The sequence below is a fragment of the Mobula birostris genome, chromosome 10 (genome assembly GCF_030028105.1).
Source record: "Mobula birostris isolate sMobBir1 chromosome 10, sMobBir1.hap1, whole genome shotgun sequence".
Classification (NCBI taxonomy): domain Eukaryota; kingdom Metazoa; phylum Chordata; class Chondrichthyes; order Myliobatiformes; family Myliobatidae; genus Mobula; species Mobula birostris.
The window spans coordinates 98,129,470-98,145,757 of record NC_092379.1 but is presented as its reverse complement, the minus strand read 5'-3'; positions in this window follow the sequence as shown (position 1 = coordinate 98,145,757).

The following is a 16,288-nucleotide window of genomic DNA, read 5'->3' as shown; positions in this document are numbered from 1 at the left end:
TGGAATGAGCTGCCAGACGAAGTGGTAAATGCGGGTTCTTTTTTAACATTTAAGAATAAATTGGACAGATACATGGATGGGAGGTGTATGGAGGAATATGGTCTGTGTGCAGGTCAGTGGGACTAGGCAGAAAATAGTTCGGCACGAGAAGGGCCAAAAGGCCTGTTTCTGTGCTGTAGTTTTTCTATGGTTTCTATGGTTTCTAAGAGATTACTTTATTGAAACATATGAGACAATTTGATAGGATAAACGCTGAGAGAATTTTTCCTCTGAGAAGAGAATCTAGGTCGGAGGTTGCCTATTTAAGACTGAGATAAGGAGGAATTTCTTCTCTCAAGAGATAATGAATGTTTGAAATACTCTATCTCAAACATTGTGTAGGGTGAAACACTTAGTATATTCAATGCTGAGAGAAATATTTACACTTGAAGTAAATAAAGGCTTATGAGGACCAGAGTGGAAGGTGGAGCTGAGCCCAAGATCAGATCAAACACTGCCTGGAGTATGGTGCACTCCTGCTCATCTCACGTTCTTATATTCTTTTTGGCTTTTTGTTTGGTATCAGCTTTTAAGTTGAAAGAAGTGGAAAATATAAAAATCTATCATTAAAACTTATTCTGAATTGAATTTAAATTTTCAGCATAGTGTTGGTAATTATTCATACTACAAGATAAGTAGCTACAATTACATGCCACACCAGAAAGTGGAGAGGAAAACTGAGCAGAATTTGGGAGCTCTGCATTCTGAGACCCCGAGAATGAGAAATAATAGAAGACCCTGTGATTCTTGGTCATTTCAATGCAGTAGAACGGCTACAGTAATATGGACTGTCATCATAAATATGAACTATCCTCATTGAGAGAAACAAATATATTCTCACAAAATCTTGAAGTATTTCCACATTCCTGATTATGATTGATAGAGCAGACATAAAAGGAGACCCCTAGATACTGATTTTACCTGGCTAGGGAGACAATGATTATGGAATTCACTATGGTAGCACCCATTGTCCTGTGGTGCAGGTACCACACTGATTCCAATATGCTGACTAATGTGGGCCTGCGTGTTTGTAATGTGAACCATGCCAGCTGCCATGCTTGGAAGAGTGTTTGTGCCTGCATGACCAACCCTGCCAGAACTATGTAAAATAAATGAGGAGTTGAATGATTTCCATTGGCAATTGCTATTACTTGACAAGAATTTCGTGTTTATTTAAAATTATTTACGTAGATTAAGTCTACAGGGAGTGGTGTGGTAGGTACTGATGGGTGTTGTCTCAGTTTCAAATCAGTTACTCCCTAGCATGGATGTATTTATAGATATTGCCTTAGAGAATAGCAAGTCTGTGAGAGAGAGCAGGACATGTGATAGAAGGAAAGCTACAGGATAAGGAGGAGTGGGAGAAGCACTTTAAACAGGAAGGTATGGTTATCCAAGATACCAACAGAGCAATGTTTCAACCTGCATTCATTAAAGACATCCACATTGAAATGTGCTAGGTCACTTGGCACTCTATTTTTAGGCACCAGAATCCTTTTGGGTTGCAAAAGGAAATATTAGCAACACCTCAGGATTTGGTGCCTACAGACGGTCTGCGAATCACGGTATTTCAAGACAAAAGTACATTGTCTTCTGTCTTAAGTCTTGCAGATGGAGGAACTTTATGCCTTCTGAAAGATTGTCATTTTGCAGGATGCCATTGGCAGCACATGCAGGCTGACATACATTATCTGATGGTCAACTGTAAGCAGAAGGCATTCCTCTCTCTCTCAGCATTCATCTGATGTATGATCAAAGGTACTACATCATACAGCTGACTCCCAGTTTGCTGACAGAACTCATGATGTCTTCATTGTGGAGCTGTCTGCTATGTCTGACTCACTTCAGCAGGTGTGGTAAACCAGACACTGGCCACTAGGTGACACACATCTGCTGACAAGTTTCCTTTTAATTTTTCTACATGTCATATAGGCAGCATTCACAGAAAAAGGGAGAAAAACATAATCTATTCTGAATTGCAGTGGCATTTTGCAAGCACCTCTGTACAGTGGGAATCCATAACTGTGTTGGCTGCATTATTTCCTTGTATAACAAAAATCTTAGCTTCAACTGTGGAATAAAGATGTTGGATGATTTCATCTTGTGCTACAATTGATCTGAGATATTGGTCATTATGGCTGGCTGCTACTTTCGTTCTGGGAATGATAGTCTCCAATCTCCATCCAAAGCCTGTGTAAGGTTTTAGCTGGAGATCTCCATAATTATTGACATTACCTGTAGATTTGTCTGGCAAGCTTGGCAATTATCTTGTAGGTATTTCATCACATAGGTGAAATCTTCAATGTTCAGTTGTTGGAGTTTCCCTCTGGGAGTGTTCACGTTTATATAGCCCCCTGTTCACTTGCCTCCGTCCTGATTGGTTATCTCTTCAGCTGACCTTTCAATTTTATTAGCGTGTGTTTCTTTGGCTCTCAGGGTAGATGGTGTCAATTTTGATATGTTTTTAAGAGTTATCAGAAGAGGACCACACTTCTAAAAATTCTCATGTGTGCCTTGTGTTTGCCTGCACCAGAACCTCCATGGTGTCCCAGTTAAAGTGGAGTCCTTCTTGGTCTTCATGTACTGAGATCAGCGACATTGGATCATATCATATCACCTGATCTAGGTACATGAAAACCCAGCAGGACACCACTTTAACTGGAACAGCATGGAGGTTCTGGTGCAGGCAAACATTAGAATTATAAACGTGAGCACTCCCAGAGAGAAACACCAACAACTGCACAGTGAGGATGCCACCTTGACTGGTGATGAAACGTCTGCAGGCTAATTGCCAACCTCGGTGAACACCATAACCAATTAGCGGCAGTTTTCCAGGAGATTTGTGCTAGGCTTTACATTGTGCGCACACAATAGTTTTCTTTTGTCAGCTTCTCTTGTCAAATGCAGAATGCTTTGGCAAAAACATCTTTAATCCAAACTTATGCAGAACTCGTTTTGTAATCTTGTCCAACAACAAACTTGCACTTCTACTAAACTTTCCCTAGTATTGTCTTCAATGAATAAAATCTATTATCGTATCACATCAGACCTTACCTCCAATCTAGTAGGTAGATGGCAACCAGTTTTAGTCTATAAGTTGGTGCCTCAGTCTTCACTGTGGAAGACACTAGCAGTGTGCCGGAGGTCCGTAAGTATCTGGGAGTGGGAGTGAGTGCCGTTGCTATTACAAAGCAAAAAGTGCTAGAAAAGTCACCTGGACCTGATGGACTACAGCCCAGTGTCCTGAGAGAGGTTGCTGAAGAGATAATGAATGCATTGGTCACGATCTTTCAACTGTGGCTGACAAGAGAAGTCAAAGCTAACATATAAGCAAAAGAGAGGGCATGCAACTAAGCAAAAATTAGTGGGAAGATAGAGGATTGGGAAGCTTTTAAAACCCTACAGAGAGCAACTAAAAGAATCATTAGAAGAGTAAAGATGAAATATGAAAGCAAGCTAGCAAACAATATCAAGGTGGATAGTGTTGGTCCATCATCGACGCCATTATGATGGTGTTGAGACTAGTGCGTGATTTAGATTTAAGTGAGGGAGAGTTGCGCAGTGTCAGCCTTACTCTCTCTTACCAATCCCCATCTGGATCCAGTGGCAAGACAGAGTTGAGACAGCTGGAGATGGGGCTAGGCGCAGTGGATGACCAGGACGTCTTCTGTGTCTTGTTGTGCTCTACACGTTCCATGACGCTTGCCGAGATCGCCTCCTTGACCGTTGGACCTTCCATAGGTCTCATCCGCTCAATCCGCTGGAGTCTGTCTTCACATGATGGGATAGACAACTCCCTATCTCACCGAGGGTTTGAGACCCGTCAGCTACCCTCACCTGGTTTAGCCAGCTTTTCGAAGCCGTTGCCCGGGGTGTGGCCGCTGTCGCATGCAAACAGCTACGGGGAGCCACAGGTGAGAGCTGAGTGCCAGTTGGGGACCAAAGATGGACTAACCGCCTTGAAAAGGACGCGACATGTTCCCCCACCAGAGGTGCTACCCCTCCCTGACACCCCATACACCCCAAGGTGGGTGGTAAAAACTTGTTCAGGTATGTATAAAATAAAAGAGTGATAAGAGCAGATATAGGACCACTAGAAAATGAGGCCAGAGAAATAATAATGGGGACCAAGGAGATGGCAGATTAAATAAATGACTATTTTGCATCATTCCTCACTGTGTGCCAGATGTTGAAGGGTGTGAAGGAGGAAAAGTGGGTTCAGTTACTATTATAAGGGAGAAAGTGATCAAAAAGTTGAAAAGACCTTCATGGTTGAGGAGATGTTGGAGTCAATTGTTAAGGATGAGGTTATGGAGTACTTAGTGATACAGGACAAGGTAGGTCAAAGTCGACATAGTTTCCTTAAGGGAAAATCTTGTCCAATGAACCTGTTGGAATTCTTTGAGGAGATTACACATAGGATAGATAAAGGGGATGCAGTAGATCAGGGGTAGACAACCTATGGCTCGCGAGCAAATATTGGGATACTATGCTTATCCGGCCCACGAGCTTATTCTGAGTGTTTCACATGACCACACTGATGGACAAGCATGACATCTTGTTACACTGGCCCCAGGTTCTGTTTTGTTCCAAATCAAACACTGGTATTTACGAATGACGGGAAGGCAGACTACCTTATTAATATGTATTAGATACTCTCTGTGCACGCGCAGGTTTTCAGATGGGATTGTTCAGATTTGTAAACAGAAACAGTGTCACTGTGTTTTAACAAGAAATCCATGCTAAATATCCAGATACTTACACGTGATACGATACTTGTTGAATAACTCACATTTCGAAATGAAATCAAAGAAAAATATTCCAATGACAATGAATGCAAAACGCAGGAAGGTAAATGCTGAGTGCCAAATAAGCAGTGAAAATGAAGGAAATACCCGTGCCAGCTACGAAGTCTCAAAACATATTGCAGAAAAGATGAAGCCTTTTACAGATGGAGAGTTTGTCAAAGAATGTTTACTGGCAGTGGTGGATATTGTTTGGCCTGAAAAGAAATCTTTATTTGCATCAATCAGCCTGTCAGCAAGAACGATCACACGGTGAGTTGAAGAAATGTCAGCAGATGGTAAAAGTTATTTATGGGATACCTGCAACAAATTGCATTTTTTTTCAATTGCGCTTGATGAGAGTACAGACTTGGGAGGCACTGCTCAACTTGCAGTGTTTGTGTGAGGAGTGACCTCAACTTTTCAAATTTTTGAAGAGATTATTCAATTAATTCCTATGAAGAACATGGTTACTGGAGCAGACACTTTTTTGAAGCTTTGCTGAAAATGATGTCAGAAATGAAACTTAAAGTGTTGAAGCTAATTGGCATCACAACTGATGGGGCACCAGCAATGGTGGGACAGAAAAACTAAACTGAGTTCTTTGATTACTAATTGGTATCCTTGGTTAAGCACAAATGATTTTCTAGCATGTGTTATTCATTAATTTGAGGCAAAACATAACTAGATGTATTTAAATGGATAATTCCCATATTTCAAGTTTTTTATAGCATTTATCTGGCCCACCGTCCATTCATTAATACGCGATCCGGCCCACAGAGGCAAAGAAAGTTGCCCACCCCTGTAGTAGATGTTATATATTTGTACTTTTAGAAGGCCTTTGACAAGGTGTCATACATGAGGCTGCTTACCGAGTTAATAGCCCATGGTATTACAGGAATGTTACTGGCATGGTTAGAGCATTGGCTGATTGGTAGGAGGCAAAGAATGGGAATAATAAGATCCTTTTCTGGTTGGCTGCCAGTAGCTAGTGGTGTTCTGCAGGGGTCGGTGTTGGGAATGGTTCTTTTTATGGTGTATATCATTGACTTAGATATTGGAATAGATGCTTTGTTGCCAAGTTTGGAGAAGAGGCCGGAGTTTAGTTATGATGGCGCTAAATGATGACTCCTTTCCTTGCATCTTTGGAAACAGCTCTATTTCAATCTTTAATATCTCTATTTTTCCCTTTCAGGGTTCTTTTGAAGACCTTGACCTGGAGTTACGTACTGACTTCAGTTCTTTGCGGGCATAGGACCCGCTCTCAAGGTTTCAAGACTGGCTGTTATTTGACACGCCAAAGATGTGGCCTAAAAGTTTATCTCGCCTTTGGAGGTCTGGGATCTCGTGGCTCTGGAGATGGGCGGATCGTAGGTCAGTGTCCTAGGAGGAAATCGGTGTGTCATCGGAGTTAGAAGATCTCTGGCCGTGTGCCCAGAGGGCCAAGATCTTTGGGCACAGAGCTCAGAAAAAGTGACGCAATGGACTCTTAACATCGTAAACCAGCGATTTGCTTGTTATGTCTCCCCTTTCTCTGTGAAACAGAGACAACTCTTTCTCCCTTATTAGAAGGAGGGAGAGCCTGTGATATGTCAAATACCGGGTGAACGAGTAGTCTTCAGGGTACTGCAAATCTGCATGCTTGAGTGGTGGGTGATGATGTTCTTTTTTTGCTGGTGGAGGGAGGGGGGATCGTTGCTTTTCTGCTGCTTACGTGCAGGAGGGAGGGGAGCTGGGGGGACTTTGAGGTTCTAAGATTTAACTGTCATTCATTCTTTGGGGGCACTCCTCTGTTTTCGTGGATGGTTGTGAAGAAAAAACAATTCAGGATGTATATTGTATACATTTCTCTGACACTAAATGTACCTTTGAAACCTTTGATACAAAAATTGGTGGAGGGGCAGGAAGTGTTGAGGAAACAGGTAAGCTATAGAAGGACTTAGACAATAGGTAATAGGTGCAGGAGTAGGCCATTCGGCCCGTCGAGCCAATACCACTATTCACTATGATCATGGCCGATCATCCTGTTCCTGCCTTCTCCCCATATCCCTTGGCTCCGCTATCTTTAAGAGCTCTATCTAACTCTTTCTGAAAGAATCCAGAGAATTGGCCTCCATTGCCTTCTGAGACAGAGCATTCCACAGAACCACAACCCTCTATGTGAAAAAGTTTTTCCTCAACTCCATTCTAAATGGTCAACCCCGTATTCTTAAACTGTGGCCTCTGGTTCTGGACTCCCCCAACATCAGGAATATGTTTCCTGCCTCTAGATTGTCCAATCCCTTAATAATCTTATATGTTTCAATCAGATCCCCTCTCATCCTTCTAAATTCCAGTGTATACAAGCCCAGTCGCTCCAATCTTTCAACATATGACATTCCTGCCATCCCTGGAATTAACCCAATGAACCTACGCTGCACTCCCTCCATAGCAAGAATGTCCTTCCTCAAATTCGGAGACCAAAACTGCACACAATGCACCAGGTATGGTTTCACCAGGGCCCTGTACAACTGCAGAAGGACCTCTTTGCTCCTATACACAATTCTCTAGATTAGGAGAACAGGCAAGAAAGTGGCAAATGAAATACGATGTTGGAAAATGCATGATCATTCACTTTGGTAGTAGAAATAATTGTGCAGACTAGTTTCTAAATGGGGAGAAAATCCAAAAATATGAGATGCAAATGGACTTGGGAGTCCTTGTGCAGAACACCCTAAAGATTAACTTGCAGGTAGAGTTGGTGGTAAGAAAGGCAAATGCCATGTTAGTGTTCATTTCAAGTGGTCTAGAATACTCACTGGTGAGGCCTCACCTTGAGTATTGTGAGCGGTTTTGGGCCCCTCATCTAAGAAAAGATGTGCTGGCATTGGAGGGGTTCAGAGGAGGTTTACAAGGATGATTCCGGGAATGAAAACGTTATCATACAAGGAGCATTTGATAGCTCCGAATCCGTACTTGCTGGAATTTAGATGGAAGGGGGGATGTCATTGAAACTTTTTTAATGTTGAAAGGCCTAAACAGTAGATGTGGAAGGGATGTTTCCCATGGTGGGAGAATCTAGGACAAGAGGGCACAGCCTCAGGATAGAGGGGCATCCATTTCAAACAGAGATGCTAAGGAATTTCTTTCACTAAAAGATGGTGAATTTGTGGAATTTATTACCATAGACAGCTGTGGAGGCCAGGTTGTTGGGTGTATTTAAGGCTGGGCTTGATAGGTTCTTGATTGGACACAGCATCAAAGGTTGCAGGGAGAAGGCTGGGGAGTGGGACTGAGGAGGAGAGTAAAGGACTAGCCATGATTGAATGGTGGAGCAGGCTCGATGGGCCAAATAGCCTAATTTTGCTCCTATGTCTTACGGTCTTATAGTTAGCCTAACCTCAGTGGTTGGGAAAGTGTTGGAATCTATTACTTAGGATGAGATTTTGGGGTTCTTGGAGACGAATAATAACATAAGTCAAAGTCAGCGTGGTTTCTGTAAAAGGAAATCTTGTTTGACAAATCTGTTAGAGTTCTTCAATGAAGTAACAAGCGGAGAGACAAGAGATGCAGTGGGCAATAAAGTGGCAGATGGAATAGTGTTGGGAAATGTACAATAATGTATTTTGGTAAAAGGAACAATAGTGCCTATTTATTATCGAAATGGGGAGAAGGTACAAACATCAGAGGTGCAGGGGTACTTGGGAGTCCTTGTGCAAGAACCCCAGAAGTTTAATTGACAGATTGAGTCTGTGATAAAGAAAGCAAATGCAATGTTGGCATTTATCTCAAGGGGAATAGAATATAAAAGCAAAGGGATAATGCTGAGTCTTTATCAGACACTAGTCAGGCCGCACTTGGAGTTTTGTCAACATATCCCAGAAAGGATGAGTTGTCATTGGAAAGAGTCCAGAGGAGGTTCACAAGGATGATTCTGGGAATAAAGAAGTTAAAATATGGGGAGCGTTTGGCAGTTTTGTGCCTGAAATCACTGGAATTTAGAAGAATGTAGGGGGATCTTATTAGAACTTATCAAATGTTAAAAGGACTAGATAGGCTGGATGTGGAGAGGATGTTTCCTATCGTGGGGGTATCCAGAACTAGAGGGCACAGCCTTAAAATTGAGGGGTGACCTTTTAGAACAGAGGCCAGAAGGAAATTTTTTTAGTTAGAGAGTAGTGAATCTGTAGAATGCTCTGCCACAGACTGCGGTGGAAATCAAGCCCATTGTTATATTTAAGGCAGAAGCTGATAGCTTCCTGATCAGTCAGGGCAACAAATGATAGGGCGAGAAGGCAGGTGTATGGGTTTGAGTGGGATTCGGGATCAGTCATGATTGAATTGGGCTTATTCTGCTCCTGTGCCTTGTGGTTTATAGTCCTATGGCCTGAGAGTATAGAGCAGATATAAGCAAGGATCCTTCATCGTTTCTACTCCCCCCCTTGTCAGGCCATGGTTCTCGTTTATGTGAAAGGAGTAGGGCTGGTGTAAGATCTATGGGGAAAAGGGAGAGCTGGAGCTGAGTCCTTGTAAGATGAAGAAATTGTAGTTTATGCCAGAGTTTGATGTCAGAATAAAGATTGGTTCATATTCCATTGATTTATCTGGTCAAACATTATCAGGCTGTTATCAGACTCTGCAATGGACTTTTGTATGATGTAATGGACACCTGACCTTACAATCTACCTTGTTATAATCTTGCAATTTATTGTTTCCCTGTACTACACTTTCTCGGTAGCTTTAATATATAAACCAATACCGATAGAGGGCATTCTGTTGCAATCATGGGTTTCTCTCTTATGGGGGAAAAGTATAACTCTAGCCATTCCACAAGAAAGAATAAAACCTGTTGATGAGTAGCACATATAGAGTCATAGACTCATGAAATGCCACAGCAGAGAAACAGGCTCTTCAGCCCTTGTAGTTCATGCCAAACTATTATTCTGTCTAATGCACCTAGCCCATAGCCCTCCAACCCCCTCCCATCTACGTATCTATCCCAATGTCTCTTAAATGTTGAAATCGAACCAGCATCCACTACTTCTACTAGCAAGTTGTTCCACACTCTCACCATCTTCTGAGTGAAGAAGTTCCCCCTCATGTTCCTCTTAAACATTTTACCTTTCATCCTTGACCCATGACCTGTAGTTCTAGTCTCTCCCAACCTCTATCTCTACCTGTCAGTAATTTTGTATACCTCTATAAACTGTCCCTTCATTCTTCTAAGCTCTAGGAAATAAAGTACTAACCTATTCAACCTTTCCTTATCATTCAGGTGTTCAAACCAAGACAACATCTTTGTAAATTTTCTCTACTCCCTTTACCCTTATATCTTTTCTTTTGGTAGGTGTCAAGTCCTGCACACAAAGCTGCAAATTGGGCCTCACCAATGTTCTAAACAACTTCAACATAACATCCCAACTACAGTACTCAATTCTTTGATTTATGAAGGCCAATGTGCCAAAAGTTCTCCTTACCATCCAATCAACCTGTGATGCCACTTGCAGAGAATTATGGATGTATATTCCAAGATCTCTCTGTTCTACCATGCTCCATAGTGCCCTATCGTTCATTGTGGAAGTCCTACTCTGGTTTGGCCGCCCACAGTGCAACACTTCATACTTGTCTATATTGTATGGGTCTACCTTTTTTTTCAGCCTATTTTTCCATCTGGTCCAGATCCTTTGAAAAATTTGACAGCCTTCATTGCTGTCCATTGCATCCCTAATCTTGGTGTCATCTGCAAATTTGCTGATCTAATTTACCACATTGTCATCCAGATTGTTGATTTAGATGCCAAACAACAATGGACCTAGCACCAATATCTGCGACTCTAGTCACAGGCCTTCAGTCAAAGAAGCAAACATATGCTACCACTCTCTGATTTCAATCGCAAAGCCAATGTCTTTCTTTTTACAATTTATCCAATTTACTACTTCATCCTGTGAGCCAAGTGACTGAAGCTTCTTGATCAACCACTCATGCAGGACGTTGTCAAAAGCCTTGAAAAAGTCTATGTAGAAAACATCCACAAAATTCCCTTCATGAACTTTCCTGGTAACTTCCTCGAATAACTCTGAGATAGGTTAGACATGACCTACCACACACAAAGCCATGCTGACTATCCCTAATCAGTCCCTGTCTATCCAAACACTAACAAACCTGGTCCCTTAGTATAACTTACCCTCTACTGATGTCACTCTCACCTGCCTATAATTCATAAACAATGGAACAATATTAGCGATCTTCCAATCCTTCGGCACCTCACCCCTGGCTAAGGACTTTTTAATTAACTCTCTCAGGGCCCCTGCTATTTCTGCATTAGCCTCCTATAAGTTCCAAAGGAAATCCCTAGGTCTGGGGATTTATCTACCCTAATTTGCCTCAAGACAGCAAACACATCCTTCTCAGTTATCTGCCTACAGTCCACAAGCTCAGTGATGTTTTTGTCTCAGTTCTGCAGATCAGGTATCCATCTCCTGAGTAAATATAGATACAATAATCCATTTAATATCTTCCCCATCTTTTTCTGCTCTATCAATAGATGACCACCCTGAGCTTCAAAAGGACAAACCTCGTCCCTTGTTATTCTTTTGCTCTTAATATATCTGCAGAGCTCTTGGGATTCTTCTTCACCTTCTCTGCTAGAGAAACCTCATGCTTTCTTTTAGCTCTCCTGATTTCCTTCTTAAGTGTTCTCTTGCACTTAAGCAAGGCTCAATATCTCTGGAAAACCAAAGTCTCCTAAGCCTGTTAACCTTGCCTTTTATTTTAGCAAGAGCATACCAACTCAACGCTCTCAAAATTTCAGTTTTGAAGGCCTCCCACTTCCCTAGCAGATCATTACCAGAAAGCAACCTGACCCAATCCACACTCACCAGATCCTTTCGGATTCCATCAAAATTAATCTTTCTCCAATTGATTATCTCAACAAAAAGACCAGACCTATCCTTCTCTGTAATTATCTTCAAACTAAAAGCTTGAGATCACTAGATTGAATTTGTTCCCTTCACTCACTTCTACCTCCTGCCCTATCTCATTCCCTAATAGGAGACCCAGTATCACACTCTCTCTTGTTAGTACCTCTAGTTATTGATTAAGGAAACTTTCCTGAATACAATTGACAAACTCTATCCCATCTAGCTATTTTATGGTGTAGAACATAGGACATAGAATAGTACAGCACAATTCAGGCCCTTCGGCCCACAATGTTGTGCCAACCCTTAAAACCTGCCTCCCATATAACCCCCCACCTTAAATTCCTCAATATACCTGTCTAGTAGTCTCTTAAATTTCACTAGTGTATCTGCCTCCACCACTGACTCAGGCAGTGCATTCCACACACCAATCACTCTCTGAGTAAAAAACCTTCCTCTAATATCCCCCTTGAAATTCCCACCCCTTACCTTAAAGCCATGTCGTCTTGTATTGAGCAGTGGTGTCCTAGGGAAGATGCACTGGCTGTCTACTCTATCTATTCCTCTTAATATCTTGTATACCTCTATCATGTCTCCTCTCATCCTCCTTCTCTCCAAAGAGTAAAGCCCTAGCTCCCTTAATCTCTGATTATAATGCATACTCTCTAAACCAGGCAGCATCCTGGTAAATCTCCTCTGTACCCTTTCCAATGCTTCCACATCCTTCCTATAGTGAGGCAACCAGAACTGGACACAGTACTCCAAGTGTGGCCTAACCAGATTATGGGAGTCTGAATCAATATGTAGAAAGTTAAAATTGCCTACTATCACAAACTTATGTTTCTTGCAACTGTCTGTGATCTCTCTACAAATTCACTCCATTAAATCTCACTGACTATCAAGTTGGTCTATAATATAATACCATTAATGTGGTCAGCCCCTTCTTATTCCTTAGTTCCACACGTATAGCCTCCGTAGACGAGCTCTCCAGTCTATCCAGTTTGAACACACCCATGACACTTTCCCTGACTAGTAATGCCAATGGTTTCCTTTTAATTTCTCCCTCTCTATCATGTTTAAATATCAGAACACCCTAACACTGAGCTGACAGTCCTGCTCTTCCTGCAACAAGTCTCGCTATTGGCTGCAATATCGTAAATCCATGTTCTGATCCATGCCTTAAACTCACCCACTTTCCTACAATATTCCTTGCATTGAAATAGATGCACTCAGGACATTAGCCGCACCATGCTCAAGCTTTTGATTCCTGATTTTGTATGTAGGCTTAATAACACCTTTTCCCACAATCACTCCACTATCCGCTATGGTGCTCTGTTTCCCATCACCCTGCAACTGTAGTTTAACACCCTACCTCCCGTGCGGTACTAACAAACCTTCCTCCAAGGATATTAGGTCTCCCTCCAGTTCAGGTGCGGACCATCGTGCCTATACAGGTCCTCCCTTCCCTGGAAGAGAGCACAGCGATGCAAAACTCTGAAGCCCTCCCTCCTGCTCCGTCTCCTTAGTCATGTATTAAACTGTATGATCTTCCTCTTTCTGGCCTCACTAGCGAGTGGCACCAGTAGCAATCCTGAGATCACAACCCTGGAGGTCCTGCCCTTTAACTTAGCACATAACCCTCTGAGCTCACTTTGCAGGACCTCATCACCCTTCGTACTATGAGTGCTAGTCGCATGACCAACAGTGATCGCATGCTGTGAGTACAAAGGAGGAATGTGTGAGGGTGGAGTGTGTAAGATCAGGCATATCCTTGCTGAGTCATGAATGCTGCCGATGTGGTTCATTGAGCATAGTCCAAAACAAACGGCGTCCTTCGGTGGGATCTTCCTTTGATGTGTAACTCAATTGGATGGTTTTCCACAAATGTATTTGCTCAATTGAATGAAGCCCTTCCTATGACTTAGTCCTTATTCTGACGTTCTTCCACTTGCTCAAAGTACAGTCTTGTTTGTTTCCTGGGTTCCACCTCACCATAATCCTGTAAACTCAATAAGGAAATTTCCACGACCAACGTGCTTTAGCTGTTTTAAGCCAACTCTGTGGTTACGATACTGCCATTAGCCTTCGAGCCCCAGAGGTTAAGGAGAGGTTAAGCTCAGGGCATGACTGTGCAGGCGCGTGGACATCAGCCAATGAGAACAGCGAGAAGAGTTTAAAAGGAGACAGCTTTATAGAGAGGGCATTAGAGTAGAGGGAGACAGAGTAGGAAGGCTTTGGCTCAACGAGGCTTCGGCGATAATGGGTCGAGATGAGGTAGGTTATGTGTGTAGAATACAGACAGGAAGTATGTGTGTGAGGCCGGTTTTCTGTGCTCAGTGTCAGATGTGGGAGGTCCTGGAGACTCCCAGCCTCCTGGACGGTCACATCTGCAGCAGGTGTGTCGAGTTGCAACTCCTTAGGGACCACGTTAGGGAACTGGAGATGCAGCTCGATGACCTTCATCTGGTGAGGGAGAGTGAGGAGGTGATAGAGAGGAGTTATAGGCAGGTAGTCGCACCAGGGCCTCGGGAGACAGGTAAGTGGGTAACAGTCAGGAGAGGGAAGGACAGGAGTCAGATATTAGAGAGCACCCCTGTGGCTGAACCGCTTAAAAATAAGTACTCCTGCTTGAGTATTGTTGGGGGGGGGGGTGGCCTACCTGGGGGAAGCAACAGTGGCTGCGCCTCTGGCACAGAGTCTGGCCCTGTGGCTCAGAAGGGTAGGGAAAGGAAGAGGATGGCCGCAGTAATAGGGAACTGTATAGTTAGGGGGGTCAGACAGGCAATTTTGTTTTCGCAGGAAAGAAGAACGGATAGTAGTTTGCCTCCCAAGTGCCAGGGTCCAGGATGTTTCTGATCGCATCCACGACATCCTGAAGTGGGAAAGAGAATAGCCAGAGGTTGTAGTACATATTGGTACCAATGACATAGGCAGGAAAATGGAGGAGGTCCTGAATACAGACAACAGGGAGTTAGGAAGGAGGTTGAGATGCAGGACCACAAAGTAGTAATCTTGGGAATACTGCCTATGCCATACGACAGTGAGTAGAAGAATAGAGTGAGGGGGAGGATAAATGTGTGGCTGAGGGATTGGAGCAGGGAGCAGGGATTCAGATTTCTGGGTCATTGGGACCTCTTTTGGGGCAGGAGTGACCTGTAGAAAAAGGATGGGTTGCACTTGAATCCCAAGGGGACCAATATCCTGGTGGTGAGGCTACTGGGGAGAGTTTAAACTAAGATTGCTGGCGGGTGGGAACCGAACTGAAGGGACAGAGGAAGAGGTGGTTGGCTTACGAATAGAGAAAGCTTGGAGACAGTGCGAGAGGGAGGATAGGCAGGGGATAGAGAAGGGACGTGCTCAGACCGACGGTTTAAGATGTGTCTATTTTAATGTAAGGAGTATTATGAACAAAGCTTAGAGCGTGGATCAGTACTTGGAGCTATGATGTTGTGGCCATTACAGAGACTTGGATGGCTCGGTGGTAGGAATGGTTATTTCAAGTGCCAGGCTTTAGATGTTTCAGAAAGGACAGGGAGGGAGGTAAAAGAGGTGGGGGCGTGCCACTGCTGATCAGAGATAATGTCATGGCTGCAGAAAAGGAGGAAGACATGGAGGGATTGTCTATGGAGTCTCTGTGGCTGGAAGTTAGGGACAGGAAGGGGTCAATAACTCTGCTGGGTGTTTTTTGTAGACCACCCAATTGTAACAGAGACATAGAGGAGCAGATAGGGAGACAGATTCTGGAAAGGTGTGATCATAACAGGGTTGTCGTGGTGGGAGATTTTAATTTCCCAAATATTGATTGGTATGTCCCTAGAGTGAGGGTGGAGTTTGTTAGGTGTGTTCAAGAAGGTTTCTTGACACACTATGTAGATAAGTGTGTAGGCACAAGAGGAGATGTTGTACTTGATCTGGTATTGGGAGATGAACCTGGTCAGGTGTCAGATCTCTCAGTGGGAGAGTATTTTGGAGATAGTGATCAGAGTTCTATCTCCTTTACCATAGCATTGGAGAGGGATAGGAAGAGACAAGTTAGGGAAACATTTAATTGGAGTAAGGAGAAATATGAGGTTATCAGGAAGGAATTTGGAGGCATAAATTGGAAACAGATGTTCTCAGGGAAATGTAAGGAAGAAATATGGCAAATGTTGAGGGGATATTTATGTGGAGTTCTGCATAGGTACGTTCCAATAAGACAGGGAAAGAATGGTAGGGTACAGGAACCGTGGTGTACGAAGGCTGTTGTAAATCTAGTCAAGAAGAAAAGAAGAGGTTATGAAATGTTCAAAAAACTAGGTAATGATAGAGATCTAGAAGATTATAAGGCTAGCAGAAAGGAGCTTAAGAAAGAAATTAGGAGAGCCAGAAGGGGCCACAAGAAGACCTTGGTGGACAGGATTAAGGAAAACCCCAAGGCACTCTACAAGTATGTAAAGAGCAATAGGATAAGACGTGAGAGTATAGGACCAATCAAGTGTGACAGTGGAAAAGTGTGTATGGAACCAGAGGAGATAGCAGAGGTACTTAATGAGTACTTTGCTGCAGTATTCACTATGGAAAAGGATCTTG